This window comes from Podarcis vaucheri (assembly GCF_965113315.1).
Source record: "Podarcis vaucheri genome assembly, chromosome: 4".
Lineage (NCBI taxonomy): Eukaryota > Metazoa > Chordata > Lepidosauria > Squamata > Lacertidae > Podarcis > Podarcis vaucheri.
Window position 1 is genome coordinate 8,814,582 of NC_138762.1, and position 26,828 is coordinate 8,841,409.

General features: G+C 44.9%; 1 protein-coding gene across 7 annotated transcripts in view; it reads right to left on the minus strand.

Moving 5' to 3' along the window:
- The window catches only part of RELT (RELT TNF receptor), a 93,310-nt gene that overhangs the window by 56,172 nt on the left and 10,310 nt on the right, over positions 1-26,828 (minus strand). Inside the window, exons 1-2 of one of the 7 annotated variants that reach the window (XM_082219432.1) lie at positions 24,507-25,275; positions 20,723-20,911 (exon numbers count right to left, since the gene is read on the minus strand). The exons of 4 other annotated variants lie outside the window; for them this stretch is intronic. The gene's annotated coding sequence lies outside the window, so the exon portion shown is untranslated. Of the gene's footprint in view, positions 1-20,722; positions 20,912-24,506; positions 25,276-26,828 lie in introns of those variants that run through there. 2 more of the 7 variants (XM_082219430.1, XM_082219431.1) reach the window with 2 other exon arrangements.

The window sequence follows — 26,828 nt, forward strand, 5'->3', positions numbered from 1 at the left end:
GGACGCACGTAGGTTTTTTGGGGGGGGGAGGGGAGAACAAGAAAAAAAATTCTCCCCCTCTCTGCGCAGCGCCCCTTCAGCGAAGAGGCAGGAGAAACGAAGCCCCTTCCCTTTCTCCTCCCGCTTCGCTGAAGGGGCGCTGCGCAGAGAGGGAAAGCTGCGCAGCGCCTCTCTAGCGAAGTGAAGCCAGGAGAGCAAGAGGGATTGGTGTGCACTGATCCCTCTTGCACTCCAGGCTTCAGCAAAAGCAACATGAAGCCTCCGGAGCGCGGCAGGAGCGCTTCCACTGCGCTTTGGAGGCTTTGCGTTGCTTTCGCTGAAGCCATGGAGCCTGCATTCGCTCCATAAGACGCACACACATTTCCTCTTAAAAAGGGCAACTTATAGAGCGAAAAATACAGTAACTTCACGGTTCTAATCCAGAGGTGGGGAACTGCAGGCCCAGGAGCCAAATGTGGCCAGGCCTCTCTATTCAACATCTACATGCAGCCGCTGGGAGAGATCATCAGGGGGTTTGGGCTGGGTGTTCATCAGTATGCGGATGATACCCAGCTCTACCTCTCTTTCAAATCAGAACCAGTGAAGGCAGTGACGGTCCTGTGTGAGTGTCTGGAGGCGGTTGGAGGATGGATGGTGGCAAACAGATTGAGATTGAATCCTGACAAGACAGAAGTACTGTTTCTGGGGGACAGGAGGCGGGCAGGTGTGGAGGATTCCCTGGTCCTGAATGGGGTAACCGTGCCCCTGAAGGACCAGGTGCGCAGCCTGGGAGTCATTTTGGACTCACAGCTGTCCATGGAGGCACAGGTTAAATCCGTGTCCAGGGCAGCTGTTTACCAGCTCCATCTGGTACGTAGGCTGAGACCCTATCTGCCTCGCCAGTGTGATGCATGCTCTGGTTATCTCCCGCTTGGACTACTGCAATGCGCTCTATGTGGGGCTACCTTTGAAGGTGACCCAGAAACTAGAACTAATCCAGAATGCAGCAGCCAGACTGGTGACTGGGAGCGACCGCCGAGACCATATAACACCGGTCTTGAAAGACCTACATTGGCTCCCAGTACGTTTCCGAGCACAATTCAAAGTGTTGGTGCTGACCTTTAAAGCCCTAAACGGCCTCGGTCCAGTATACCTGAAGGAGCGTCTCCACCACCATCATTCTGCCCGGACGCTGAGGTCCAGCGCCGAGGGCCTTCTGGCGGTTCCCTCATTGCGAGAAGCAAAGCTACAGGGAACCAGGCAGAGGGCCTTCTCGGTAGTGGCGCCCTCCCTGTGGAACGCCCTCCCACCAGATGTCAAAGAGAACAACAACTACCAGACTTTTAGGAGACATCTGAAGGCAGCCCTGTTTAGGGAAGCTTTTAATGTTTGATGTATCACAGTATTTTTTTTTTTAATATACTTTTTATTAAGTTTTCTTCATCATACACAACCAAAGAAGAAAAAAGGAAAAACCCCCTCCAAAGAAAAACAATACACATTAAAAAACATTAAGTAAGAATAAAAGATTAGAAAAAAAGAAAAGAAAAGATACATACAAACAATTTACTAATAACAACTTCCTTCCCTTCTGATTTCGGATTCCTACCTTTAATGATTTCAGTCTAACAGCTGGTATAGGATCTTTGATTGTAACATTGGAAGATTAGGTCAAACCTACTGTAGTTGATAAGCTGCTAAAATTACTATTGAAATAAACCATAAATTTGTTCCAGTCTTCTTTTAGCTTTGTATTTTTTTGATTTCTAATTCTTTGTGTCATTTTCGCCATTTCTATAAAGCCATAAAGTTTCAGTTGCCAATCTTTCACCGTTGGTAAGGTTGGGTTTTTCCAATTCTGGGCAATTAACATTCTAGCCGCCGCTGTTGCGTATTGGAATAAGGTTTTGTCCTTTTCCGGTATTTCTTTTCCCACCATCCCTAGTAAGAAGGCCTCTGGTTTTTTGGGGAATGTGAGTCTAAATATTTTTTTAAATTCGTCATATATCTGATTCCAAAATTTTCTTACTCCCTCACAAGTCCACCACATATGTATGAAATTCCCTTCATTTGTTTTGCATCTCCAGCAGGCCTTGTTACCAGTCTTATACATCCTATTTAATTTTTCTGGGGTTAAATACCATCTATATATCATTTTCTCTAAGTTTTCTCTAATAGCAGCACTTGCTGTAAATTTTATTCCCTCATTCCATAATTTTAACCATTTCTCCTGTTCTATATTATATCCTAAGTCTCTTGCCCACTTTACCGTGACTTCTTTAATTTCTACTTCTTTTGTATCCCATTCTAGTAAGATATTATACATTTTAGATAGCAGCTTAGATCTACTTTCGATTATTTCAATTTGGAATTTTGATTTCTTTTCACTCATTCCTGCTTTCTTATCTTCCGTCCATCTTGCATTGATTTGATGATAATGTATCCAGCCCTTCAATTTCCCTTGCAGCTCCTCATACGGTCTTAATTTCCAGCCTTCGTGGGATCTTATCAGTAAATCTTCATATGTTAGGTTTTGTTCGTCCAAATTTGTTTTCTTAAATGATAAAATATCTGTTGGGGATAGCCACCAGGGTGTTTTAGGTTCTAACAGTTTTTTGTTTCTTTCCCAAACTTCATATATCGGACCTCTGATAATATGGTTCGTAAAACTCTTATGAACTTTTCCTTTACTTGACCAGAGGTAGGCATGCCATCCAGACCTGTTTTCTACACCTTCAAGTTCCAATAAGTCTTTGTTTTCCAGAGTTATCCAATCCTTCACCCAGCATAAGCAGGCCGCTTCGTAATACAATCTTAGGTTGGGTACCGCCAGTCCTCCTCTCTCCTTTCGATCTGTGAGTAGTTTATATCTAATCCTTGGCCTCCTTCCCTGCCATATAAACCTAGAGAGTACTTTCTGCCAGTCTTTGAATATTTTAGTCCCTCTGATAACCGGAATGTTCTGGAAGAGGAACAACATCTTAGGAAGAATATTCATTTTTATTGCCTCCATCCTGCCAAGCCACGAAAGGTTTACTCTGTTCCAGACGTCCAGATCTTTTCTAACTTTGTTCCAGGTTGTTGTGTAGTTATCTTCAATTAAGTTTATATTTTTAGGTGTGAGCCAAATACCTAGATATTTTATTTTTTTGGTTACTTCAATTCCATGTTGTCTCTCTAGTTTCCCTTTTATCTCGTTTCTCAAATTCTTTGTTAAGATCTTGGTCTTTGATCTATTCAATTTGAATCCAGCTAGCCTGCCATATTCTTCTAATATTTCCAACGCCTTCTCAGTGCTTCTTAACGGTTCTTCTAAAGACAACATTAGGTCGTCTGCGTAAGCTTTTAGTTTAAACTCCCTTGATCCTATTTTTATCCCTCGTATGTTCGATGTTGATCTTATTTTATTTGCTAGAACTTCCAATACCATAATGAACAAAAGCGGGGAGAGGGGACAGCCTTGCCTGGTTCCTTTTTCGATTTGGAATGTATCTGTAAGATTATTATTTATCACCAGTTTGGCTGACTGTTTTGAATATATTGCCTGTATTCCTTTCAGGAATTCACCCTCTATCCCTGCTTCTTCCATGGTTTTTAATAAAAACGACCAAGAGACATTATCAAACGCTTTTTCTGCGTCTATGAAAATCAAGGCCGCTGGTATGTCATTGTTGATTTCCAAATATTCAATTAGGTTTATAATATGTCTCACATTATCTTTCAGGAATCTGTTCGGTAAAAAGCCTGCTTGGTCCTTGTGTATTAAATGTATCAAGCATTTTTTTAATCTGTTTGCCATAATGTCGGCAAATATTTTATAATCGTTGTTCAGTAAAGATATTGGCCTGTAATTTTTAATACACATTTTATCTGCATCTGGTTTTGGGATTAGTGTTATAAAGGCTTCCCTCCACGACTCAGGTATTTTCCCTCCTTTTAAGATGTTGTTCATAGTATCACGTAGCGTCGATGATAGCTGATTTTCCAGAACTTTATAGTATTTGGCCGAAAGACCATCCGGGCCTGGAGCTTTTCCTATTTTCATTTTTTTTATGGCATTTTGGACCTCTTCTATACTAATGGGTTTATTTAGCTGAGATCTTTCATCCTCTGTAATGGTCTTCCCTTTATGACTCTTCAGGTATCTATCTATTTGTATTATATCCTCTTCCCCTTTCTTATATAGTTCCTCATAGAACTCGAGAAACTTCTTTCGTATTCTTATGGGATCTACTATCAGATCTTCCTCTACCTTTATTTTATTTATCATATTCTGTTTCTGTCTTTTCCTCAATTGCCAGGCTAAAAATTTCCCTATTTTATTCGCTGACTCAAAATATCTCTGCTTCATTAGTTTGATTTTCCATTCAATTTCTTGACTCGTCAGCATCGAATATTGTGTTTGTAGCAGTTTTATTGTTCGGATGCTTTGCTCGTCCTTCGGGTGGTCTATTAATTTTTTCTCATATTCTCTTAGTTGCTTAAGAATCTCTTCCTTCTTCTGCTGTCTTATCTTCCTTTTGTAGTTATTTTGCTGAATGAATAGGCCTCTTGCTATCGCCTTGCTGGCGTCCCACACCACTTCTATGTTTGTTCCTGTGTTCAAATTTAAATCAAAGTACTCTTTTAGAGTATTTTTAGCCTTTTCCAAAACGTCATCATTTTCTAGTAGATATTCATTTAGTCTCCACCTGAAGCTTCCCTGTGTGACGCCTTTGATTTCTAGAGTTATCTGGCTATGATCTGAAAAAGTTCTTGGATGGATTTCACAACTTATTGCTCTTAAGGTAAGTGCTCGCGATGTCCAAATTTGATCTATTCTGCTCCAACTTTTATACACTTCTGAAAAAAAAGTAAACTGTTTTTCTGTCGGATGTAGATATCTCCATATGTCTATTAGATCTAGGTTTTCTTCCAGGTCTTGAAATGATTTTGGCAGCTTCCCTTGCTTTCGTTTTCTGCTTTCGGTTAATCTATCAATTTCTGATGACGGCACCGCATTAAAGTCTCCCAATAATATCATCTTGTTATCCTCTAACTCTATTAGAACTTGTTCTAATTTCTTAAAAAACTCAGGTCTGTTTGTATTTGGGGCATAGATGTTCACTACATTAATCTTTTCTCCCTGGAAATTGATTTGAACCCCTAATATCCTCCCCTCCTCATCTTTATATATCATTTTTGGCTCCCATTTTTCCTTCACATATATTGCTACTCCTCTTTTTTTTTCCTCTGTAGAGTTTATAAATTCCATACCCAAATGCCTGTTTGTTAAAACATGTTTGTGCTTTTTGGCTACATGAGTTTCCTGGATACATATTACGTCCATTTTTTCCTTTTTCAGCACATTCGCAATTTTATTCCTTTTAACTTTTTCGTTCAAACCATTTACATTCCATGATACGATTTTAAGGTTCATTTTCACTTTTGTCTACCAATAGATCAGTAAATTCCCAGTCTAAATTGTACCGGTTTAAATTCGGTTGGTTTTGTCTTCTATCTGCTCTTCAATCTCTTCCTCCTCCCTTTCCTCCCCTTCTTCACCCTCCTCTTCCTCTCCCCCACCCCCTGCTCCTCCTTCCCTCTCTAGTCTCTCCTTCAAACTCACTCCTCCTCTTTCCTCTCTCTCTCCTTCCTTCTCTCCACATCTTTCCCCTACCCCCCCGAGATCTTTTTCATATCTTCGTAGGAATTTACTGATTTCCTGGTTTTCTGTTATCTTAAACCTTTTCCCTTTATAAAAAAAGGAAATCCCTTCTGGGAATTCCCACCTGTGTTGTATGCCATTTTTCCTTAGGATACCAACTATTTGTTTATAACCCTCCCTTTTTCGGAGGAGTCTAATCGGTATTTCTTTCAGAATAATAATTGGTTTCCCATCAATTACCAATTTTTTCTGGTAACTTTCTCTCAAGATCATGTTTCTCATTTCTATCGATTTAAAAATCACTAAGCAGTCACCTGGGGCTTTTTTCAGTCTATTTTGTTTGGGTTTTATTTTTATTCTGAAAGCATTTTCTATTGTTTGTGCCACCTCTTCTTCTTTCAGCACGAGCCACGCCGCAAGTTCTTTAGCAATTTTCCCTTTTATATCTTCCTCTCTTTCTTCCCCTATCCCTCTAAATTTTAAATTTAGCTGCTTTTGTTTCATCTCCATCAAGGCTAAATTATCTAAGACCTGATCTTGGGTTTTACTCAGTTCTCCAAAATTTTCTTTAGCTTTTTCAGCTTCTTTTCTCTGGTCTCTCAAATCTTTCTGTATTTTTTTGTTTATTTCTTCTAAAGACTTTGTTCTAACTGTAAGGTCTTTTATCTTATTTGAGAGTTCCCCTGTAACAACTTCAATCTTTTTATCAAACGATTCTTGCATCTCTCCTAACTTTTTTTCTATACGTGTTTCATTTTGCCTAAATTCCTTTTATTTTCAACCATAATGCATCTAGGTCTTTTATTTCCTCTTGCCTTGAGGTTCTTCTGTCCATTGGGGTCCCCACAGATTTCTTCCCGTCTTTCCCCGACATCTGTTCACCCTCCTCCTCTCCTCACCCCCTCCCTTCCACAATCAATTAATCTAGAGGTTTGTAGCTTTCCCGAAGCAAAACATACAATCTTGAATCTTATAATTATCACAGGGTGGGTTATAGCCTACCCCTTAATTCAATTAACACACTCTTTCTATATTCTCTAACTTATTTCTCTTCCCTGTTTAGATGGTATTTGTGTTGTCCTTTGAGTCAACGTACAGTTGCCCCGTCTATTTCAACAAACCGTACAGAATTTGTTCCCTTGCACCGTATTAAAAATCTTCCCCTCTAATTTGGGGATCTTTACGGTTACCTAATAACCAAGATAAGTTTCAATTAGGGGGGTAATATGTAATATGTAAGATGCCAAAAATGAAAAAGGGGGGAAGGGTTAAGAGGTACTGAAAAAGTAAAATAGGGCGAGAAAAACACAAATGAGAGCAACAAAAACAAAATAGTGCAGTCCAAATAACACAAATAACACGGGGACTTCTCTTTAAATCTCCGCTACTTGTTTGACTTAGTCCGTTCCCTTGTATTGCAGGCTCCTGTCCTGCCAAAGTTACCTTAAGTTCAGTCCGAAATCAGGGAGGTCAAGAACGCCGATGTTGCTGGGGAGATAGAGTGGGGTAAGAAAAGGGGGGGAGAACAGAAAGGGAGGGCAACCAGGTAAGTATGCGGGCGGAGGTCCAAACGGCTTTGAAACTGCTCAACAAAGTCTGAGTGAGTTTCTCACGAGGAAGTAGAGCAATCAAATTTGAGGAGTAAAAGTCTCAGGTTCAAATTCGGAAAGTAAAGGTCTGAATTCCAGTTCCAGAAAAGAAAAGAAAAAGAGTTGCAAGCGCCAAAAAGAAGGTGCTGGTCCCACGATGTAAGGTCAATCCAAGAGAAGAGAGGAGAAAGGAAACCGGAATGAGATGGAAAAGTCTTTCAAAGTCTCTGAATCCTTCAGGAAAAACCAGCTTCGGGCGCGTGCAATCACTCAACCACTAACCGGACCTCTGCCCTCAAAGGCAAACTGTCTCGTCTCACACGTCCGAGCTTGTACACTGTGTCCCTTTTATTGTTGGGGTAAAATGTCAACAGGCTGAAAAAAAGAAAGACTGGAGAGCTGAAAAGAAAAATGGAAAAAAAAAGAAGAGCTGGGAAGGTAAGTGCGGAGAGTCTGGGTCGCTCTTATCCCCCCGTTGCATGTGGGATGTGGAACTTAACAGGTTAAGTTGTTCCCATGATGCCTCAGCATTCTGACGTCAGTTTTGGAAGCTTGGGAGGAGCTTGGGAGGAGTTTGTCATTCTCACTCTATGCTGTGAGGGGAAAGGAGCAGTTTTATAATGGCTGCAAGCAGTCCTGGTTTATCCGGAGATATGTTGGAATAAACAACTGTAAATAGATAAACCTGTACTGTGTGTGTTTGTCGGAAGCTAAGCTAAGCTACGTGACAGTTTTACACCGCTGTGTGAAACTCTGCTGAGGCGTGACGGAGAGCTCCGAGCGGAAGTGTGCCGGGCGGCCATAAATCGCTAATTGAGGATCGCAAATCAATTAGCGGGAGTCACGGCTGACCTACAAAGTCCAAGAGGTTATGGGTAACCTTAATCACCGATCGTAAAACTGTCACGGGAGGCTGCCGGGAGCTTTGAAATCTGCGGTGTCGAGCAGAGAAGCACGGCAGGAGGCGGAGGCAAGCAAGCAAGCAGCTAGCTGAAAGACGCAAAGGTTTGCCTGTGCTGTGTTGCTGCGGAGTTCGAGAGCAGCAGGAAATCGTCTCTCCGGACGGGGTGCTGGATAAGCTGTGAGTAAGCTTGGGGACCCTTGGGAGAACGGAAGACAATGGCAGGCAGCCAGGTCTTGGAGGACATTCCGTCTGGAAAGCTCACTCTAAGAAGTTGGGCAAGGACGTGAAGTCAGCAAGGGCTGTCTGGGGATGTACTGCTGTGTTTGCTGTGAAGCTTCAGCAGGAGGCCAGAGCCCTGGGGAAGGAATACAAAAGCCTAGAGATGGCTGGAGCCCCTGTTCCTGATGTTTTAGCCTCAAGGAGCGCTGGTGAGCAGGTCGGGGGGGCGAAGGATTCCAAAGGCAAGTTTAAGAAGCCTGCTGGAATGAGATGGCGGTTCAGAGGGGGCAAAGCTGGCAAGGAGTGCTTTTCCGGAAGAAGAAGGAGGAGGAGGCCAGCTGGGAGGAGCCCCGGGCAGTGTTTTTCCACTGGAGTTCAACATCTGCGTGGCAGTTGCCCCCACCGGAGCAGAGAGGCAAGACAGGATGTTGCCAAGTTTGCCAAGGTCAACCAGCTGAGTTCCCATGGGAATCAGTCTGGAAGAGGAGGCCAGCGTGGGAACGCAAGGGAAGGACGTGGCTCAGACACTGGGGAGGGTTGTTTTCTTATCACTGCTTCTATGGCAACTGTGAAGAACAACTCCAGCCAGGACACGGTGACGCGCTGGGTTTTGGATACTACTGTCAGTCGTCACCTGATAAGCGAACCTGCTGGCGAAATGCGGAACTGCAGGGCTGTTTCAACTGGAATGACTGTTATGTTCGCAGACGGAACACAAAAATCAGTCTGTGGTGTGGCTAATGTGTTTTTCTCTCCTTTACAGGAGGAGCTAGAGGTCTACGTTGTGCCGGGACTGAATTGTTGTCTGTTATCTGTACCAGCTCTTGTGAAGCAGGGGTTCAAAATTTGCTTTGAAAATGACACCTGTTCCATTTTCAGAGGAGGGAGACAACTGGTCAACGTGCAGAGGGAGAACAATCTCTTTGTTCTGGAGTCACCTCTGGAGGGTGGTGGGAATGCTGGAAAAGCACAGGTGCAGTGTGCTAAGGTTCCCAGTCATGTGCAAAAGTTGCACAGGTGCGCAAAAGGGTGCGAACTCCGGAAATGTGGGAGGAGGTCCCAAGGGTGCAGGGCATGCAAAGGTGCAAAGGTACTTGGTTTTCCCGGGTTTGGGAGGGTAGCCAAAGAGCCCTTTGAGCTTGTTCACACAGATCTGTCAGGACCCATGAGGTGTGAGAGTCTGGGTGGGACCAGGTATGTGCTGTCGCTGACAGATGACCACAGCCAGGTTGGCTGGTGTTTCTCTCTCAAATCACAGGGGGAGGTGGTGCAACTGATCCAGGATTGGGTTGCGGAGGTGGAACGAAGGTTCTCCACCAGGGTGCAAGGGTTCAAGAGCGACCGAGGGTCACAGTTTACTGGGTCTGCTCTGGAGGAGTTTTTCAAGGAAAAGGGAATACGTCACCAGGTGACGGGTGCAAAGTCTCAAGGGGAGGAGAGGGAGGCAGAGGCTGATCCCGGTGATGGGGACCAGGTCCAGGATCAGGGTTCAGAACCCGGTGATGGGGACCAGGTCCAGAGTCAGGGGTCAGGGCAGGTTTGGGCATCTCCAAGGGTTGTGAAAGGAATGTCCAGGTGTGAGGCTTCATCTCTGGTAAGCGTAATGGAGAAAGCTCACGGACGGGTTGTCAAGTCAGAGGGGGAAAAGTCTGACGGAGAAGACACAACTGCTGGCCCAAGTGGGTCAGAGGGGTTTCAGGTCACGGGTGCGTGGGAAAGTGTCGCACAGCGTGATTCTGGGAATGTTGAAGGGGTTCAACAGGTGCCTGGGAAAGATGCCGGGAAGGGGCACAAGGCAAAGGGGAAGGTGTTGAACTCAAAAAGGTCTTGTCAGAATGGTTCGGCAAGAGGGGGTGTGGGATGTGGAACTTAACAGGTTAAGTTGTTCCCATGATGCCTCAGCATTCTGACGTCAGTTTTGGAAGCTTGGGAGGAGCTTGGGAGGAGTTTGTCATTCTCACTCTATGCTGTGAGGGGAAAGGAGCAGTTTTATAATGGCTGCAAGCAGTCCTGGTTTATCCGGAGATATGTTGGAATAAACAACTGTAAATAGATAAACCTGTACTGTGTGTGTTTGTCGGAAGCTAAGCTAAGCTACGTGACAGTTTTACACCGCTGTGTGAAACTCTGCTGAGGCGTGACGGAGAGCTCCGAGCGGAAGTGTGCCGGGCGGCCATAAATCGCTAATTGAGGATCGCAAATCAATTAGCGGGAGTCACGGCTGACCTACAAAGTCCAAGATTGCAGGGGTTGGGGGGGGGGACTTTGCCTCGCCGTCTCCCTAAGCCGATTTACTCTCCCTTCCCCCTTCGTTCGTCTTCTCCACTTCCGCTCATTCCTCCCAGTTCTCTCTTCAGCCTTTAGCTTTCTATTCAAGCTCTCCAACAGTCTGCTTCTCGATACAAAGTCACAAATACAAAGTCTTTAAAGTTTCATTTCGCTGTATATCTTTTTTTCTAGTTACTTTGTCCCGCGGAGTCTCCAACGGGGGTTTCCCTCTCTTAGTTCTACAGCGGGTGAGTTTTAGTTACTTTGTCTCACTCTTCCAATTAACCCCCAGCGCCATCTTAACTCCGAGATACAGTCGGGCTCCTTAAAATTAATCCGTTAGGTTCTGTCGCGTCTTGGAGTCCTTTCTTCTAATCTTACACTCCAACATTTATTTGGCGACTCCAGAAGCGACAGTTTTAAAAGATTTCGGAAATTTGTCGCCTCTTTCCAGTGGGAGCTTGAGACATAGCTGCGCGGGGTCGCAGAGCTTACCAAATTGCGTCTTCGGTTCCGTTGCTCCGGAGTCCTCCCAAAAGAGGGGAAAACTCCAAAAAGCTTCGAACTTTTCCGACGCTGCTGGAAGCGTTTCCCTCCAGGGGGCCCCCCTGGAGGTTTTGGGGTCGCAGTGCCTTTGCGTTGCCCCTCAAAATCCCCGCGCAGTTCGGAGAAGTCGTGCAGCAACTTCTCCACGCTCCCGCACTGCTTGCGAGCCAAACCGGAAGTCGATGTATCACAGTATTTTAATATTCTTTTGGAAGCTGCCCAGAGTGGCTGGGGAAACCCAGCCAGATGGGCGGGGTATAAATTATTATTATTATTATTATTATTATTATTATTATTATTATTATTATTATTATTATTATTATTCAGCTTGCAGGATTCTCCCGACGCCCCACCTCCTCCCCCCAGGCTTGCTTTGTCTTCTTCCAGAATGCATTCGACTGGCTGGAGTGGGTCGAATTAAGGTTCATCTCCCATCCAGACCAGCTTAGCCTGATATCATCCCCTGCCAAAGGATACCTTCTTGCAAACTGCCACCGGTTCTTGGAGGGGAGCAAAACATGAATCTTCAGCTGGGATGTCGTTTTAGGAAGCTTGCATAGGAAAAATAAAACCCGCTCTCCGAAGGCAAGGGAAAGAGAAAAGTCCCAGACTGTGAAATTGTTTGGCAAGTCTTCCTTAAAGAAAAAGGCACACGTGGTAAACACTTTAAGGGACACCTTAAAGCAGCCTTTCTCAACCTGTGGCTCCCCAGATGTTGTTGAACTACAACTCCCATCACCCCTAGCTAGGAAGGCCAGAGCTCAGGGATGATGGGAGTTGTAGTCCAACAACATCTGGGGACCCACAGGTTGAGAACCGCTGCCTTAAAGTATTGGCCATGTTTGCCTATTTCTTTTCACCAGGTGTGAAAACTGATCGTTATGCATTCAAGTTACGAAACTTTTAGAAGACATCTGAAGGCAGCCCTGTTTAGTGAAGCTTTTAATGTTTAATAGGTTATTGTATTTTAATGTTCTGTTGGAAGCCGCCCAGAGTGGCTGGGGAAGCCAGCCAGATGGGCAGGGTATGTATAAATAAATAAATAAATAAATAAATAAATAAATAAATAATAAGCCTGATTTGTTTACAGGGAGATTAGACCAGGCATAGGCAAACTCAGCCCTCCAGATGTTTTGGGACTACAATGCCCATCATCCCTAGCTAACAGGCCCAGTGGTCCGGGATGATGGGAGTTGTAGTCCCAAAACATCTGGAGGGCTGAGTTTGCCTATGCCTGGATTAGACGGTGCCAGCTATCTGTTCTGAAGACGTGTCATCATCAAGCAAGTGTTATCCTGCACCTTCCGATCGCTTCCCTTAATCAGCTTGAATTGCACAACCTGAATTTGCGATCTAGTCACGCCTGGTGGCAGGTTGGAACGCCCCCTCAATACGGAAACAGGAAACCGTTGACAAAGGGAGAAATCTGGCACTCCAAGGCGGCTATTCTAGTCAGGGAACTCTGAGGCCGTGCCAAGGGAGAGTCCTTTAGCGCCCAGGAGGAGAGAGAGGTCTTATTTCCCAGAGTCAGGGCACAGACAGCCACGCAGCAAGAACAGAGTCATCGTCACACCCTTGCAAGCACAGCAGATCTTTTCTTGGGGGAAGAAAAGGGCACACTCAATCTCTGCTGTTGCTCTGCAATGGCATGCTCAGAGGCGATTTGGGTGGCACTTGCTGGGGCCTGAAAGAGAGCTACAGGCTCAAAAAGTAAGATCTCCAGGATGGGCTAGGTGGCCGAAAAGTGACACAGACATGGTACGAATTGTAGAGGGGATTCCAAGGACTTTTAGAAGACATCTGAAGGCAGCCCTGTTTAGGGAAGCTTTTAATGTTTGATGCATTACTGTATTTTAATATTTTGTTGGAAGCTGCCTAGAGTGGCTGGGGAATTTATTTATTATTATTATTATTATTATTATTATTATTATTATTATTATTATTATTATTATTATCCTCTAGTCCAACCCCCTGCAATGCAGGAAATAGAAACACCGTGGAAAACTGTGGGGGGGGGAATTGGGGGGGGAATAAACATTATGTACTGAAGAATCTGTTAAACTTTTGAAAATTCAATAAAATTCGTTCTAGAAATGCAAAAAGGAAAAAGGAAAATAGTTGAAAAGAGGCCATTCGATGACACGTCTCCAAGCAGCTAAAGAACCAAAATGGGTCTCATTACGGCTACAGCAGACGATTAATATTGCCCTACTTAGTGATGGCTATCATGCGAGCTTTCGTTCAAAATGAGTGAAGAATGGATGATGCAACAACAGAGGTGACATTAGTCCTTTGGTGACATGTCATGTTTCTTTTTTAGATATGGTGGTAGTTGGATAAAGCCCCCCAAAAAATATGCAAAAACAAGTTATTTCTTTCCGAAGAGTGCAGCACAAAGATATTGGCCTTAAAGTACCCAGAAGCCATCTGCAGAAAAGCCTAGCCAGCCAGCTCAGTGGTTAGAGCACCTGCTTCGAATTCAGAAAACCCCGGGTTCAATCCTGAATGAAACCTCCACATTTCAAGGCAATTGCAACCCGGCAATTAAAAATGCGTTTTTAAAAGGTCCCTGAACTCCGAGGCTAAATTATTTTAGCCCTCATGGTCAACAGCCGAACACTGCATTGAACAGGATTGGGCTTCTATTTCATGGCCCTCTGTGTGCTTACTCAGAAGTAAAGGCCCACCGTACCCCAGACTGGTGGGGTAATTTTTTGTGGGGTGCATTCTGCAACACATCATTATTATTTTTTTGCAATATAATTTTCTTTAATTAAACGTTTCAAACATTTTCACAATCGTCTTCATATCAAAGAGTTTTACCCCATAAACTGACTCCCCACCTCCACCGTGTTTTCACTCAAACCTTTTCTACTGCACTATGGACTCAGCAAAAAAACATTTTATGTGCGTTGCAACACTGTGACACCCGGTGGCGCTGTGGGGGCGTGCGTTTCGCCAACGTGATTTCCCGTAATAAAGTTCACAACACGTTTCCCTGAAACGCTTTTCTGATGTGTGTAGATCCAGCCTAGATCTTTATTACTCAAAGTTTCTCCATTACAGTGGTACCTCGGGTTAAGTACTTAATTCATTCCGGAGGTCCGTTCTTAACCTGAAACTGTTCTTAACCTGAAGCACCACTTTAGATAATGGGGCCTCCCGCTGCCACCGCATGACTTCTGTTCTCATCCTGAAGCAAAGTTCTTAACCCGAGGTACTATTTCTGGGTTAGCGGAGTCTGTAACCTGAAGCGTATGTAACCTGAAGTGTATGTAACCCGAGGTACCACTGTATAATTATTTTCCTTCCGCTGCTTTCATTTTGAATCCTGCCTGTGATTTCAGTATTTTTAAAGAATATTCCATGAAAGGCCTCCTCCATTCTTCTGTTAAAAGGGTCGCCATTTTGATCTCTTAATTTCGCTGTCAGCTTTGCCGTCTCAGCATGGTCCATTCCTTTCAAAAGTCTCTCCTCCTTTGCTGGGACCTGCTATACTTTCTGTTTCTGCGCATATAATATTCTCGCTGCTGTTCATTCTGCAACATGTCGTTGATGCCACAGTCGTGGGTTAGTGGAAGACCTACACTGGATCACGATTTATTAGGTCTTGTGTGGTGCTTCCCCAGCATAGCTGCCATTACTGTCACCTTGCCCAACGGCACAACAAATGTGGGACATCCTGCTTGGCAGGGGGTTGGACTCGATGGCCCTTGTGGTCTCTTCCAACTCCATGATTCTATTCTATGAACTAAAACCCAGTAGATTTGTGGTATAAGTAGTTCCAGGGGAAAGCTGCGGGACACAAAAGCAACTGGGAATGAATCAGGATAGCATTGCCCAAACGTCTGTACAGTGGTACCTTGGTTCTCAAACTTAATCCGTTCCAAAACCAAAGCGTTCCAAAACCAAAGCGCACTTTCCCATAGAAAGTAATGCAAAACCGATTAATCCGTTCCAGACTTTTAAGAACAACCTCTAAAGCAGCAATTTAACGGGAATTTTACTACCTAACGAGGCCATTGATCCATATAATGAAAGCAATAATAAATGTACTGTACTATAAGATAAATAAGACAGTATTGCAGATGATAAAAATTAAAATTATTATTTTTCTTAGCTGCACTGATGATAGTCACTGTTTGGATGGGGGGGCTTTTATCCATTTCCGCAGTCACACAATCAATCAATCAATCAATCAATCAATCAATCAGTAGCTGAACTGGGTTCCACACAGTCACAAAAACAAATTAACCAAAAAAGCCTCCGAAACAAAAACACAAAAGAAATAGCAAAAAGAAAAGCGCCAAACTTCCGTTTGGCTTCTGAAATGTTCGAAAACCAAGGCGCAGCTTCTGACTGCTGCAGGCGCCCCAGAAACAATCGCCAACAGCCGCATCAGATGTTCGGCTTCCGGAAAACATTCAAAACCCAGAACACTTACTTCTGGGTTTTCAGCGTTTGAGAACCAAGGCGTTTGAGAACCAAGATACCACTGTAAAACCCAGTAGATTTGTGGTATAAGAAGTTCCAGGGTTCCAGGGGAAAGCTGCGGGACACGCAGCGACTGGGAACGAACCAGGATGTCCGTCCCCAAATATCTGCAAATGCAAACAGTGTTGAGACTGGGATGGCCTATACCCATCCCAAAACCTTCCTAAACACAAACCACCACAAACATATTCACAGGGTCTTGGCACAAGATAGCCAACACGTAGTTTTTGCCTTGAGCAGAGGGTTGCCAACTGACCAAACAAGAAGGCAGCCCGGCCTGCTCTTGCGCCTTTGAAACAGAAGCCGGGTCTTCAGAAGTCTGCAGGCAACCTTCCAACGAAAAGGTACTTTAAAAAAATGCGCTGGAGCGTCTCTGCGGGAAAACCGCCGTTAAAAGCACACGTGCACAGAAGCAGGGGCCGGCTGAAACGTTGGCAACGCTGGCCCATTCCCCCGGTTGACACATGTAACATCAGTATTAAGCGGGTGAAGAGAGAGAGAGATGCCAAATATAACCAGCTTTCCAAATTACCCGATTAACAGCCTCTGCTGGGAAATAACGAACATTAGTGAGTCAGAGAGGAAGAGTTGTCAAGCTGGCTGAGTTGCCTAAGATTAGATAATTAACTCTAATGTGCCAAACACTGGAGCTTTTATAAGAATCTTCTTTTAAAGCTTTCTGCAAGAATAGGAGAATTAGCCTCCCTCCCTCTCCGGAATGCGACACACTGCCAGAGGATGGCAGAAAGAGCTTAAGGCTACAGGTGAACATGGAGAATGGTTTCTACATTTTTCCTGGTCCCCTCTGCTGGTTTGGGGCTGATGGGAGTTGGAGAGCTCCAGGGTATTTTTTTTGGGTGGGGGTGCTGGGTAAGGAGATCGCTCTGGGCCTCCTGTTGTAAATAAAAATTGCCCTTTTCCCTTATGGGGTATAGAATCCTAGAGTTGGAAGAGACCACAAGGGCCATCGAGTCCAACCCCCTGCCAAGCAGGAAACACCATCAGAGCACTCCTGACATATGGTTGTCAAGCCTCTGCTTAAAGACCTCCAAAGTAGGAGACTCCACCACACTCCTTGGCAGCAAATCCCACTGCCGAACAGCTCTTACTGTCAGGAAGGTCTTCCTAATGTTTAGGTGGAATCTTCTTTCTTGTAGTTTGGATCCATTGCTCCGTGTCCGCTTCTCTGGAGCAGCAGAAAACAACCTTTCTCCCTCCTCCATGTGACATCCTTTTATATCTTTGAACATGGCTATCATATCACCCCTTAACCTCCTCTTCTCCAGGCTAAACATGCCCAGCTCCCTTAGCCGTTCCTCATAAGGCATCGTTTCCAGGCCTTGGACCATTTTGGTTGCCCTCCTCTGGACACGTTCCAGTTTGTCAGTGTCCTTCTTGAATTGTGGTGCCCAGAACTGGACACAGTACTCCAGGTGAGGTCTGACCAGAGCAGAATACAGTGGCACTATTACTTCCCTTGATCTAGATACTAAGAGCCCATATAGAGTCCTTACATAGGTTCCCTATTGGTAGGAGAGAATAACAGAGGCCAACCAGAGAATATTGAGAAGCAAAGCAGCTAGTAAGCTTGATCTTTATTGATCTGTTGCAACAGGGTGTCGCCTTCACACGCAGGAGAGAGGAGGAACCCAGAAAAATGGCATGCAAGGCCTTATAAAGACTTCTGAAATTCCCATCCTGTAGATCAAGACCACCCCCAGAAACATCATACATACATCACAGAAGGGGTGTAACCTAAGACCACCCCTCAGATACATCACACCTACATCACCGAAAAGGTGGTCTAAAACAGAAATTTGAATATTGTTTTTCTCCTGTTGTCATTTATCTCCTGTCTGGCAGGTTACTTGATTGGATTGCCTGGGGAACCTGGCCATTCTTTTAAAACATTGGCTCAGTTTAGGAATCAAAATGGTTCCAGGTTGGTCTTCCTGTGCTGATACATGTACGTGCTTGGTTGGTACACTTATGAACATTACCATATATCTAAGACCATAAAATTCCTATCACACTCCCCTTCCTGTCCCTGTTCTCTAGAATCCCCTTCCTCCATCCATGGCTAAACTTGGCCCTCCAGCTGTTTTGGGACTACAATTCCCATCACCCCCAACCACCAGTCCTGTTAGCTAGGAATGATGGGAGTTGTAGTCCCGAAACAGCTGGAGGGCCCATTTTTGGCCATGCCTACAAAACGTGACATAGGGCAAAGGCTTTTTTGCGAGAAGCAGGCCACAAAATGCACCGGCGAAGCAGGAGAAGGAGAGAGGCCGTCACAGGAAAATAAATAAATGTTGATTTAATTTAAACAGAGACAGGAACGCTTATAGACGCCGAAACGGCTGCAGAGAACGCCAGAAAAAAAACAAAAACGGACTCAGTGCTCATCCAATATTTCTCGGCTATATAACGGGCATCCAGGAGTTTTAGGCACAGAGGAGGGGAATAGCCAGAGCTGCCTTGCCCAATTATTTGAGGCAGTGGCCTTTTCTAGCCCCACCTAGTACAAATGCCCAAACACACTTCATGCCATCACAGAGTAAGTAAATGAGGTGAAAGGAACCTTTGACCTTCCAGATGTTGTTGAACTATAATTCCCATTGCTACGGAAATTACGGGGGGGGGGGGGCACATCTTTAAAGTTGTTAAATGTTACAAATATTATGCCTGAATGTATCCTTTCGACTTGGCAGCTCAGGGAAGTTACCTAGCTTTAACAATCATACAAAATCAACTCCTTTGTCAGTTTCCTCCAATCCAACTCTATTTTGTCCTTGGAAAATAGGGACTCCAGGAAGTGCCCAGAGGTGACAATTGCTAGGCTGATTGTTGGCCAAGGCAAGCCTAATCCCATCCTCAGACTTGCCAAGGGGTCCAGACATGCAAAGGAAGTTCTCTTGTACTTTGGGTGGTGGGACTTCAGAGGTGTTTGCCTATGCTAATCTTATCTTAATCTTATGCTTTTGAATTATGGTGTTGGAGGAGACCCTTGAGAGTCCCATGGACTGTAAGAAGATCAAACCTATCCATTCTTAAGGAAATCAGCCCTGAGTGCTCACTGGAAGGACAGATCCTGAAGCTGAGATTCCAAGACTTTGGCCACCTCATGAGAAGAGAAGACTCCCTGGAAAAGACCCTGATGTTGGGAAAGATGGAGGGCACAAGGAGAAGGGGACGACAGAGGATGAGATGGTTGAACAGTGTTCTCAAAGCTACCAGCATGAGTTTGACCCAACTGCGGGAGGCAGTGGAAGAGAGGAGGGCCTGGCGTGCTCTGGTCCATGGGGTCACGAAGAGTCGGACACAACTAAACGTCTAAACAACAAACAACAGCACAAATGCCCAAACACACTTCATGCCATCACAGAGTAAGTAAATGAGGTGCAAGGAACCTTTGACCTTCCAGATGTTGTTGAATTATAATTCCCATCGTCCCTGGGCCATGCTTGCTTGGTCTGACGGGAGTTGTAGTTCAGCAACATCTGTAGGGCCAAAGGGTTCCCCACCATTGAAATAAAGACTGCTGCAGCCAGAGAAGAGACCAGGCACCCCCAAACTTGACCCTCCAGATGTTTTGGAACTAAAACTCCCATCACCCCTAGCTAACAGGACCAGTGGTCAGGGATGATGGGAATTGTAGTTCCAAAACAGCTGGAGGGCCGAGTTTGGGTATGCCTGGAAGGAACTGCCCCAGTTTTCTCCAAGCTGGTGCCTTCCCAGATGTTTCGAAACTACAACTTCCGCCAGGCTCAGCCAGCCCAGCTGTGCACACTTCACAATACTCCTGATAGATCAAGGTTTGTGTTGGTCTATGGCAAGCGGGGTGGGGGGTGGGGAGAAATATCCAGGTTATTTCCCTTCCCAGCAACCTGTCTTTTCAAAGTGGGATTGCTTTTGTTGCAAAAGTGAGAAGAAAACAGAGGACAGACCTCGCACAAACAAGCAGCTGGCAAATGGTGGAGGACAGACAAAGGAAGAGGGAATTTTCCTGAACTTTGAAGGAGAGAGCGACTTTGAAACAAAAACAGCAGGATATGAGGATGTGATGAAGAGGAAGAAAGATCAACAGCAGGTGTTAAAATAGCCACTTTGGGCGGACAGAGAGCTCCTCTTTAAAGTTTGGGTAAAGCGTGTGGGGGATAGAAGAGATAAAGAACTGTAAACATGGGCCAGACAGTGAGCTGCAGGATCACTAATGATTTCAGGGGGAAAGTAAGAAAATTAGTTGCATGCAGTCACAGTTCCTGGGTAGAATCCGCACCCAAATCTGGTCAGCTGGTCCTTTGGGCAAGCTGTAAAAACCTCAGAAGTTTTCGGCAGCACATAAACGGGCAGAATTTCCGCCCTCCTTTCCCCACAGGTGGGATAAAGCATAATTTGAGGAATTGTACAAAGCCCAAAGCAATGACAAACCTAGACAGCATCTTAAAAAGCAGAGACATCACCTTTCTGTATAGTTAAAGCTCTGGTTTTCCCAGTAGTGATGTATGGAAGTGAGAGCTGAACCATTAAGAAGGCTGATCGCCGAAGAATTGATGCTTTTGAATTCTGGTGCTGGAGGGAGACTCTTGAGAGTCCCATGGACTGCAAGAAGATCAAACCTCTTCATTCTTAGGGAAATCAGGCCTGAGTGCTCACTGGAAGGACAGATCCTAAAGCTGAGGCTCCAAGACTTTGGCCACCTCATGAGAAGAGAAGACTCCCTGGAAAAGACCCTGATGTTGGGAAAGATGGAGGGCACAAGGAGAAGGGGACGACAGAGGATGAGATGGTGGGACAGTGTTCTCGAAGCTACCAGCATGAGTTTGACCAAACTGAGGGAGGCAGTGGAAGACAGGAGTGCCTGGCGTGCTCTGGTCCAGGGGGTCACGAAGAGTCGGACACGACTAAACAACAACAACAACAAAACCAAAAATACATTCAGATGTTCCAAATGTACAATGGGCAACACAGCAACGGTAGAATCATAGCACTGTAGAGTTTGACATGACCCCATCTAATCCAACCCCTTCCAATTCAGGAATCCCAGTTAAAGGAATTCCGGAGAGAGATGCTCACCTGACCTCTGCTTCAAAACCTCCAAGGAAGGAGAGTCCACCTTCCGATGGTTTGGACCACAATCCTGCCACTGGCATGAGGGAGGGGGTGTGGTTTGGCGTCCCACTTTAGCAGTCCACCTGCGGCATTTTTTTGCAGCCTCCAGACAAAACCCAAGTTCCCGCTGAAGCAAAGTTTACTGGGTGGCAGCTGCAGAGAGAGAGAGAGAGAGAGAGAGAGAGAGATAGGATGGGATGGAAATTTACTTGGGCCGCCACAACATCTCGTGGCATCAGTCTGGCTCCCTGCCAAAGAGCTCTGTCTCTCTCTCTCTCTCTCTCTCACGCGCTATTTATTGTTTTCACTGACACAGATTTCTTTTGTTTACAGGGAGGGAGCCCTGAGTTCCTCTCCTCTGAAATATCTTTGTTGCGACAACAGAGAGGCAGCCACGGCCAACCGAGGGGGTCTGGGTGGCGAAGACGTGAGCCCCAGCATCGTCGGCTGGAAGAGCATTGAAGTAGGTCAGGCCCCACATTTTATGCAAGGGGGGGGAGGACCCAGAAAGGCTGAAGGATGGCGCAGAGACTGGCAATTAGGAGCTCCTATCTGGACTTCCTGTTATAGATCGCCTGCTTAGAGCTTCCCTCCTCTTCGCCACCTGTGGATTCAAACATTGCACCTGTGGGAGCTAATTATCAAGGGTCTCTAAACATGGCTGCAGCTGTGTGGGAGGCGTTCAGAGGGGGGGGGAAGCAAGAGTCCGGCTGGACCAGACTAAAGGACCATATAGACAGGGATGATCATGTGTGCCTCTATCTATGGAGGGATAGTAAGGTAAAGGGACCCCTGACCATTAGGTCCAGTCGTGACCGATTCTGGGGTTGTGGCGCTCATCTCACTTTATTGGCCGAGGGAGCCGGTGTACAGATTCCGGGTCACGTGGCCAGCGTGACTAAGCCGCTTCTGGTGAACCAGAGCAGCGCACGGAAACGCCGTTTCCCTTACCGCCAGAGTGGTACCTATTTATCTACTTGCACTTTGACGTGCTTTCGAACTGCTAGGTTGGCAGGAGCAGGGACCGAGCAACGGGAGCTCACCCCATCGCAGGGATTCGAACCGCCGACCTTCTGATCGGCAAGTCCTAGGCTCTGTGGTTTAACCCACAGCGCCACCCGCGTCTCCCTATGGAGGGATGGTCTGCTCCAGTTCCTGTTTAGAGATCTGGGAAGGGAGATGCAGATTCAGGAGAGGGCAACCAAAATGATCAAGCAGGCGCAGCAAATCTCCTATGAAGACAGATTGCAGCGCCTGGGACATTTTAAGAATAAGCGTAGAACTGCCCCCAGTTGTGCATGGTATTTAAAAAACGGATGGAGAAAAGTTTTCTCTGCCACTCCTGACTTGTGTTGGAAGGTTCAGGACAGAAAAAAGGAAGGACTTTTATCACACGGCGCGTAGTTAAACTGTGGAACTCCCTTCCACAGTAGGCAGTGAGGGTCAACAACAGCAGAAGGTTCTCAGACATGGATTGGTTCTGTGATGTACTGAAGTTCTCACCCTGGGCCAGCAGGGGGATACTGTAGATAGTTTTCACTCAGGTCCACATATGCAAATAAGGGATTGAAAGTGACGTTCAGTGATTGGACAGTTACAGAAAGTGGTTACAGTTGCGTTGTAGTGGAGCTCTATATAGGCTGGCTGGCTGAACCCTTCAGTTCAGTTCTGTTCCAGCTTACAAATAAAGAGCTGTTTTGGAGAAATCGCTGTGTCGTCTGCTATGTCCACCCACTATCTAACAGGTTCAATCCCAATCCAGTAAACAACAACAACAGAAACCAGTTTTGGCACTCTTATCGCAAACATGCTTCCCAACCCCCAATCCCCGGCGTCTTCAAAGAATGCTTGCAGTTTTTGTTTTTAGAAGATCATATGATACCGCGATTAACAAAAGCGATCTAATTTCTGTTGCAAAACCTTTTTGGCTCCTGCCTTCCTCAGCTGCTCTGGTGAAAAATGAAAGGATGCTACTGCAGCTACAGAGATTTGAGGAGGGAGTGATTCCTATGCTGGAAAACTAAAGGTTTTACATTTTCTTCTTTGCTCATAAAGCACAAGGGGGGGGGGAGAGGAGAGAGACTGATGGTGGATCAGCTTGCTGATACGCATTTGCTTGTGCAAAGAAAACTGCAATGCAGGGTGAATCACAGTGTGAGTCAAAGATCCTTTGTGCCACCTAGTCTTCACCCAGAGAAGGGTTTCAAACTTCTTGCAACGTAACTGGAGAAGGAACTTAAAAGTTGTGGCCGCATACAGCACACTGTTAGAATGGGAGACGAAAGATGAAGAGGTAAAATCATTCATGATCAAATGGGCACAAGATATAGGTCATAATATCATGATGGAAGATTGGGAAAGGTTATGGAAAATTGATTTAAAATTTACAGACTGTTCTTTGTTGCAAGAAAATTATATGAAGATGGTATACGTATAGATGGTATATGACACCAGTGCAATTAGGAAGAATGTATAAAACTAGCTCAAATATGTATTGGAAGTGAAAGGAAAAGGAGGGGACATTTTAACATATGTGGCGGGACTGTAATGAAAATTTAAAAATTTGGGAAATGATATACAATGAATTGAAGAAAATGTTCCAACTAACATTTGCTAAGAAACCTGAAGCATTTCTGTTAGGGATTGTAAGGAAAGACCTGCCAAGGAAGTTGAAAAATATCTTCATGTATGCGACAACGGCGGCGAGAGTCTTAATAGCACAAGGATGGAAGAATGAGGAAACGCCGACTAAAGAACTACGGCAAGAGAAACTGATGGACTGTGCAGAACTGGCAAAATTGACACACAAATTATGGGACAAGGATAACTGTGACTTTAAAGAGGAATGGGAACCTTTTACAAAGTATTTAAAGAAGCAACAAAGTGAACTGGACTCCTTGGCAGGCTTTGAATAAACACTCACAAACCTTTTACTGATAATAACCAGTCAGATAAATTAAGGGTTTATACAATTTTGTAATATGCAGAGAATAGCATCTACAGAGAAAACAGAGACTGGAACTGAGGGAAGTCAGGAGGGAGGGGAGGGTGGGTTGTTTTATTGGGGGGAGGGGGGAAATGGGGGGAAATTAAGGATATGCTTTAAGATAATATGTTTTGTTTAAATTCCTAATAAAAAAATATTTTTTTTAAAAAAGCTGTAGTGCAATAGGAAAACAACAACATGAACCTGCAGAGAAAAGGCAGGCAGCTCCCATTTTCAACACTTTAAAAGCACCTTGTCTGAATAGGCCATCAGATTATATTGCTTTTTATTATTAGGAATACTTTAGGCTACTTTAGACTCTGCCCACCTGCAATTCCTACTACCTGGGCATTCAGAGGCATATCTTTTCTGCCAGCGGAGAACAAATTAGCTATTGTTGCTGATAGCTCTTGAAACATTGTCCTCAGTCAGTCAGACCTGCGAGAGAACCTGCAGCCGATATCAAAAAACTTTCCGGAGCCTGCTATCACAACTACACAATCTTCCGTCTCCTTGGCTTCCTTTTTATCTGCCTTCGTTCCGCATCTAGGCCATATTATTTTATTTCTTAAAATACTTTATTAAAATAGGTACTTCTGAAATACAAAACGATTCTCAGTCTCTCAAGGCACCTGATAGCGTATTAAAAATCACACAAAGACACACAAAATTCAGAGTCGCCAGCAACACACACCGCTGTCCAGTGCTATTTTCCTAGGAAAAGAGGTGCCAGAACTCACCTATAACGCCTTCCTTGACTACCTGAGAGGTGCCGGAACTGAGTTCTGGCGAGTTCCAGCTGGAAAAAAGCCTTGTCGATACCAACCCCTCACTGCTTCTGTTTCAAGTTAGAAATCAGACTGCAGTACCATCCAGTTTCCAAGATCACAGGGAGATTTTAAAAAAGACCTGATGAATGCAACACACACCACCAATCGACCATGTCCCAATTTGGATATGCAAAATTTGCACAGACACACCTGAGTTTCCCTGCATTGGTTTTGCGCTCCATTCTGAATATAATCCAGCAATTTCCGGATGGGGCAAGGTGTCTGGGAAAGATTCACGCCAAGCCTTAAGCAAGTAATTACAGGATTTCTGTCTCTCGCTTTCCACCCCCCAATAGTATGTCTGGAAGCCTGTCTCTCTCGTCCGTGACATGACAGCATTTCCAAAAAAGCAGCCTAATGTTAGGTGTACTCCTGGCATTCTGCCCGGGAAGGGAAGATAATAAGGGATAAGGGAAACAGATTCCCATGGAAACTGGAGCTGCCCCCAGTCTTCCCAATGGGCCATGCTGGGAGCGAAGAACCCCGTTTTGCACCATGGGCTCTGCTGGAAGACTTTGCAGGATGGATCTCCTCGGGCCAGGTGGCGAGGAAGCTGTGTCAAGTCCGTCTCTGGATCAGATGGATTTACACAAAGAGGCAGCAGTAGATCACCAGGCAGAGGGGATCTCTCAGCCTGCTGCATCTGTTAATTAGAGGATGTTTTTGCTCCAGAGGTAACGAGATGCTTGCCGCCCCCCCAGACAAACAAAAAAATTGCAGGTGCCGACACAGAAAGAAACAGACAAATACATGCACAACATCCCATAATTTGGACCTATTGCAATTTCCACGTCTGAGGCGGATGTATAGCACCATATAATTGGAAGAGTTGAGACTTGCAGAGGGCAAGGAAAGGGTAGGAAAAGCACCTGTAAAGTTCACATTTCTTTGAGGCGAAGACAACGAGAACAGATATGGATTTAAGTGCAGAGGAGGAGTGCGGTCTAGTGGTTGGAGCGCTGGGTTGAGACAAATGTTCAGATCCCCACTCAGCCACAAAGTTCATTGCGTGTCCTTGCACCAACCTCTCAGCCTAACAGCTGTTTAAAGATAAGATGGAAAGGGCCATTTTGACCTCCTTAAAGGAACGGAGGGCTATAAATATAATAAATAATAATAAGGATATATCTATCTTTTTAATTCATCAATTCCTTTTGCTGGCCAGAAAGATCAAAGTCCTATATCAATGTAGTTGAGAACTGGGTTCAAATGCTGGCTCAGCCACGATGGCTAAAGGAGGGATGCGATAAGAGATTTAGGAAGTTATGAATAGTTTATTTCCCCCCATGCTACCATAAATGACACTCTTTGTTAGCCCCCTGGAAAGTTTTGGAAGTATCAGATAGAAATGTTCTCAGCATACATTAGAGCAGGCATCCCCAAACTTCGGCCCTCCAGATGTTTTGACTACAATTCCCATCATCCCTGACCACTGGTCCTGTTAGCTAGGGATCATGGGAGTTGTAGTCCCAAAACATCTGGAGGGCTGAAGGTTGGGGATGCCTGCATTAGAGGCACCCAATTAAATGGAAAGTACCGTATTTTTCGCTCTATAACACGCACCCGACCATAACACGCACATAGTTTTTAGAGGAGGAAAATCTGTAGGCATGCCACCCATAGGCATTCCCTCCATAGACATTTCCCCTTACTTTTTAGGAGGAAAAAAGTGAGTGTTATGGTGCAAAAAATACGGTGTTTTCAACTCAAAACATAAACAGAAGACCAAGTTGATAACTAAGTGTTTATATAATGCAGTTTATTTATTTAAAAAAACTATATATGGCCGTATCATAAAAAACATATTTACAACAAAACCACAAAACCATGCAGTGAAATCATGAAAGGTGTTTTTTTTAAAAAAAGAAAGGAATTAAAACAAACAATTATCTCTCCCTCAAGACAGGTATACAAGAGACAGGAGATTCTGTGCTGTCGGGTAGACTGTGAAATATAATTGCAGGCTTACTTAAGTGCAACCAAATATAGCCAAAGCGACTGTTTCATACAATCAATACACGCCACTCCCTGCCACAAGGCATAGTGACCACTATTAACTTAGAGGCTTGAAAAGGAAAGTAGACAAATTCAAAGCAGGGTTACTAGTCCTCATTACCTCCTTGAGCAGGATGCGGGTGGCGCTGTGGCTTAAACCACAGAGCCTAGGACTTGCCGATCAGAGGGTCGGCGGTTCGAATCCCCGCAATGGGGTGAGCTCCCGTTGCTCGGTCCCTGTTCCTGCCCACCTAGCAGT